We start from the raw sequence: 6159 nt of genomic DNA on the forward strand, positions 1-6159 counted from the left end.
TTCAGAAGATGTTTCTGGTGTAGGTCCCAGTGGTTGAGTCAACAGCCCAGAAACATTTTAAAGATAGAGAGACCCAAACCAAAACCTTTAAACATTTGTAAGTGGATTTTATTCATTGTATGATTATGAATACCTTAATACTGTTGATTCTCTGTGTTCTGGTTGACTAGAATGTTTTCCTTCTTGTAAAGCAACTTATTTGATCATAGCAAATAAATTTTAGAATTTTGATTTTACATTTGAGGAATCTTTATCTCTTTGTCTACTTATAAATTTGTATTTCACTCCAATAGTAATTAAAGAATTCTGTAAAGCTCTGCCTGTCACCCAGAAGCTTTACTATTTATAATATCCCCAGCCTAGGGAAAAAGAGAAAAAATTAATTTTACACTAAAACTAAAATTTGCAAATTTAATTGAGAAATTTTATTTGCAGTGGACCAAAGCTGTGATATTAGTTCTGATGGCCATTAGATTCACTTCAGTAAGAACTCATAGATCATCTTAATATGAGCTAGAAACTTGGTGTTTCACATATGTAGGGATCTCAACCCTATTCTTGACCCCACTCATGGAAATATCCACTCATGTAAATATCCAAATATTGTAGTGGTTTAATAAAGATGTATACTCAAGTTTATAATCAACATGTCTAAGAAGCCTTTTAGATTGAAAAATTACAGATACCTGTTCATGATCTTCACCCCAGATACTAGGTTTATTAGTATAACATCAGTGTAAGACTGCTCTTGAACTTCATTGGAAGAGACTTTACCAGGTATTTTCAACCATAAATATTGCAATAAAATTCCAAGTAAATGTCCCTAAGTTTTATGTATGCCAGTTAAAATAACATTATACAACTACCACCTGGATTTCCATTCTAAGAAGAGATACAAATTTAAGAGTTTCTTGAAATAGGTCGTGTCAAGAACCTCAAACCACAATAGACTAATTGTCATGAATAATTTCTGTTTAAAAATTTTGTACCAAAACTCTTGAACTCAGGGCCATCTGACTGCTAGATTATTCTTTGACTTTTTCTTTCTTTGCATGGAAATATTTTTCTTTATTGATTTAAGTTTTTGATTGCTAAATAAGATTTGTAATTTTGTCCTATTATTTTAAGCATAACTAAGGAAGACAAAAGAAGGCAATGAGGATCTCAGGAGGAAATAAATGATGCAAACTTCTTTTTTCTATAGACTTGAATTCAGAATGGAAGCTGTTCTAATACAAATGAACAGAATCTTGGCTAAAAGGCAGCACAAAAATTATTTTGATAATTCTAATTTTAATACTGATAACTGATATCTTTTGCTGGTTTATTTCCAGAGTCTTAAGTGGTTTCAGTGCAGCCATTTACTCAAGAGATTATTGATATTCACCAAAAGACACAAGTTTTCATAACCTCATGTCAGCTATCTGAGAGAGAATTCTACACAGCTGTATAGATTTGGAGTTCAAAGAATAAGATTCATCTTTCCTGTTGACCAAGTTGAGGGACTCTGAGAAATACTAAAGGAATAAAAATTTTCCACTGTGACCTTCATATGAACTTTGCCCTTAACTGTCCCTTTGTATTTTTCTTGATAAACCAAGCTTCCCACAACATGGCTTATAAACCACAAGACAATCCCTCACTCTTCCAATAACTATTTTTTGACAAGTTATTCCCAAAAGTATGCAAATTTCAACTGTCCACTCTTGCTAAGACTCTATCTACACTCTGTAAAATAAAACAGCTTTAAAGGTGTTTGTGAGCAGCAGATTTCTAAATAAAATCTTAAACTTAATGATTTTCTGTTGTTTTTTTATATATGGTCTAGTGAAAAATTCCTTAGACATGAGGACTATCCATAGCCTTGAAAACTAAATTGAACACTTAAGTCCTCAATCATATCTATAAAATGGATATACTAATATTTTTATAGTTCATAGTCATATAATAGTTGAATATGGTAATGCCAGTGTGACTGTTCTACAAATTGTAAAGCATTATATAAAATGTGGCAAGTAAGATTTTACTCACACCTCTTACCATTTTCCTAGGTAATGGGCACAAATGCTTCCTTTCTGAGCTGACATCAACATTAAATAAAAATAATGGATATTTATCTCCTAAACCAAGAGAGAGATTATATGCTGGGTATTGTGTTAAGAACATGATCTATATTAACTTCTTATAACATACATATGAGATAGGTACTATTATTCACTTGGCTTTATGTATTAAGAGAATAAAGCATGCAAACATTCTATAACAAGTAAAAAATGCATAGCTAAAAAAATAGTAGAACTGAAATCTGAAACTGAAAAATCTGTTCTCAAAATTAATTGGTAGTACGAATCACTAGGATATAACAAATTTTAAAAATTGATCTTTTTACTGTTCTTTTCCCTAATGCTGGTACAAAGAAATTTTCCTTTCTTAATTTCTCCCACATGCAGTATCTATCCAAATTGCCATTACATCACTTTGGTGAATAAGTAGTTCTATAGAAATAATTGACTGACAACATGAGCCAGAGACTTAATAAGATAAAAGGGCCTCTAGAAGAAATTCTCTATGAAGAAGTGGTTGAGAGAAATCAAAACTAAAATAACAAGTGATTAGTAAAAAGTGGAGTCGGCGAGGAGATAAAAGAAAAGAAAAAAGGTCATTTTAAATTTCCAAGTTTAGCTCTAACATGCAAAGAGCTTTAAAGTCAATACTCCCTGATGTACCAAAAGAAAAAGCTTGGAAACCTAAAAATTACCAACTTTTCATTGACCTATCAGAAAACTGAGGTTGCACATCCACTGTTATATAATCAGGCAAATCTGGAGTCACAGCTGAGATCTACTTTCACAAAGCAGGGCTGTTAAAGTCATAAAAAGAGAGAAACACTTAAATGGTAAGTTTGACTAATTTCTGGATGTTGAGTGTAGACTAGCTTGAGAATGAGAAACTGCTGGTGGTTGTAGTCTTAGGGGTACCCCACATATTCATGGGTTTAATTCCAGGAACCTAACCAAATTCTCATAGTGAAGAGCCAAGAAAGATCTTCTGATAGGTCTGGCAGGGCAAAGGAAGAATAATCATGATAGAATAATCTCAGAACATTCTACACAACAGAAAAATACTCTGGAGGTGAGTGAAGACTTTACCAGATACTTATCCCAGCTGAGAAAAGGAGATGCCTTCCACTTTAGCTTCTTCTAGTCTTTCTATATCACTTAATGTGGTGAAAAATAAAAACAAATGAGCAAGACTTTACTATAGGAGAAACACTTTATCATTTAAGATGACAGTCCAGAGACACATTCCCATTATAAGACTGAGATTTATTTTTTCTTTGCTCATATTTAATTTTTATTTTGATATTTTTAATTCTACACAAGAAAATATATACTTCATTTATTTCTTTATTTATTTTTGATGCTATTATTTTATTTACTTAGGAAATTTTCATGGCTTTTTTTCTTTTTCTTTTTCTGTAGCCAGCCTTAAGCTTTCTAAATTTGAAATATTTAAGCAAGTTTCAGGGGAAGGGGGGTTGGCAAAATCACTTAAGGGGGAAAAGAAATGTTGCTTTGTTAATCATTCTCTATGGTAGGTGATTAATTGTGTGTACAATTACATTTCATTTTTAATTAATTGTGCTTAAAACTTTAATTAAATTTAGGGTTCCCTTCTTAGAACAGCTTGTACTGATGAAGGTGCATGCTCTAGATGATGTCACTGTATTCGAACTCACAGTGAATGTTCTTGGTGTCCCAGCACAGGTGAGTGGGAGTAGCAGTAGGCACCCAATGCTGATTCTCAGAGTCTCATTGTGGATGAAGTACTTGGCCCACGCCACACGTGGGTCTTCTCCAGGCTTGGGAGTAGCAAACTCAATAGTTGATTTTTCAGCAAGGACTTTCTCAGTGAGTAGGTCTTGCTTGTTGAAGAACGGAATCACAGAGACGGTGTGCAGTCATCTGTTGTTCCAGATGCTCTTGAAGAGGTTCAGAGCCTCCTATTGACAGATGGTCTGGTTGTCCTCTCGAATGGCCATGTTGTAGCTGCTGCTGGACACCACAAAGATGAAGGCAGTCACATCACTGAAGCACAGGATCCACCCACATCAAACATCTGGAAGTTGACTTTTTCACCTGGAACTTTGTCTCAAAGATTCCAGAATTTAGGACGCTGCAGCAAAGCAGATCCTGATCCCTAGGCACATAGCCTGCTTGATAATGTAAGTCTTATCCAGGAAGTACTGGGCGCAATCAGCTGATATTCGTTGGAGCGCTCTTAGAAGACATTGACCTTTTCATCCTCCCACAGAGCCTTGGCGTTCTCACAGAATTCTGGGCAGAAATCAAAGTCTGGCACTTTCATCATGCTCAGAATGTAGCCTACTCTGAACTGGTTCTCAGGGTTGGCCAGCTCCATGGGAGGCATCAAGTTCCTCATGGCACCATGATAGTTTAAATGGCCTCTTTCAGGTTGTTTATGTCCTGCGCTTTGGTGGCCATTTCACTATTGCTATTGCTCCTTGCAGCCTGCAGGTCCTCTGGCCGTTCTCTGCTAAACTCATTAACATGCAGGATCCTCGTTGGCTTCATAGTAGTCCTTTTACCACATTCTCCAGCAGCAGGCAGTGCATGTCCAAGTAGACCTGCTCGTCCTTCTATAGTGCTTCTCCATCTTTTGGTTGGCCTTGCGCTACTCCTTCTCGTTGTTTTGGTCCTCGGTCTTACACACCATGGTGGTGGCCTGATGCAGGTGGCCTCAGCAGGACAGGAGGGCCAGAGCAGCATGTGGTGAGTGTGCCTGGCAATGGCTAAGCTCCTTGAGAAGGAGCATGCGGGGAGAATTGCAGGCTGCTGGCCATATGGAGAGGTGGTGTCGGTCAGCCCAAGGGGATTGCACAGATCCCTTCCCTTGAGCCCAGCTGAGGCTTCCGGCGGCTGCTCTGGGCCGAGGCAGGCCAGAGCAGGAGCTGCAGGAGCTGCTCAAGACTAAGATTTGAATATATAATCATAAAATACTTCTCCTTCCTGACACCTTACCTCCACACGAACAGGGATCCAATATAATAACAATAGATTACTTCTGAAGGAGTTGTAAGAGCAGACTGTCTCTAAGAATGAATGTTTAAGGATTCCAAAACCAAAAAGAGAAAGCAATACAAGGAGAGTAGAGGAATTTGAAGCCTCTGGCACCTACAACTATAGCAAACATTAAACACAGCCCAACTCCTAAACAGAGTACCATAAATTCTCAGGTTAAAGGCTTATTTATCTCAGTTCTTATTATCCAACACAGTATGCCAAAAAGCAAGAGAATAAATGTATGAAGTGACAAATTAAGAAGCAGACTCACATATGTTACACACGTTGTAAAGATCAAGCAGCCAATGTGAAATAACTAGAATAATACCTTAAGGCTCTAAAGAATAGTAGACAATATAAAAAAACAAACAAACAAAAAAAAGGTTAAAAGCAACTGATACAAGATAACTCTAAGTAATAATCAAAAAGAAAGGCTTAAAATCAAAACCACTAACAAATAAAAATGCCTTTGATGGTCTCATCACTAGACTGGACAAAATGAAGGAAAGTAATAGTTAACCTGAATAGTTAACCTGAAAATATGTTAATAAAAACTTCTCAAGCTGAAATGCAAACAGAAGTAAACAACTACAAGAACAAAAACACACAAACAATAACAACAGAATAACTCAGAACATCTAAAAAATTTGTCACGATTTTAATTCCATAATTAGAATACCAGAGAAAGAAAAGTGAATAGAGCAAAATAAATTATTCAAGTAATATTGAAAGAGAATTTATCCAATTGATGACAGATACAAAATCACAGATTCAGGAGGATCACTGAACGGTAAATCTTGAAAGAAGAAAAGAGAAAAAAAGACCATACCTATCGAGAACAAGGATAAGAATTATATCAGACTTCTATCAGTTAGAAACCACGAAAGCCAGGTAAATAACAAGGCCCAAGAAAAAAGACTCAAGTTTCAATGATGAATTTTACCAAATATTTAATGAAGAAATAACACCAAATCTATATGATCCTTCCAGAAAAAGAACCAGAGGAAACACTTTCTAACTTATTCTAAGAAGTATGCATTACTTTATTGCCCAAATCATATAAAGCCATCACAAT

At 35.8% G+C, this 6159-nt stretch overlaps 1 pseudogene; it reads right to left on the minus strand.

The window, feature by feature from the left end:
* Nucleotides 1-323: 323 nt before the first annotated feature.
* Nucleotides 324-4701, minus strand: LOC105300085 (annotated as a pseudogene).
* Between the last annotated feature and the right edge of the window lie 1458 nt (nt 4702-6159).

This window comes from Pteropus vampyrus, unplaced genomic scaffold (assembly GCF_000151845.1).
Source record: "Pteropus vampyrus isolate Shadow unplaced genomic scaffold, Pvam_2.0 Scaffold201, whole genome shotgun sequence".
Classification (NCBI taxonomy): domain Eukaryota; kingdom Metazoa; phylum Chordata; class Mammalia; order Chiroptera; family Pteropodidae; genus Pteropus; species Pteropus vampyrus.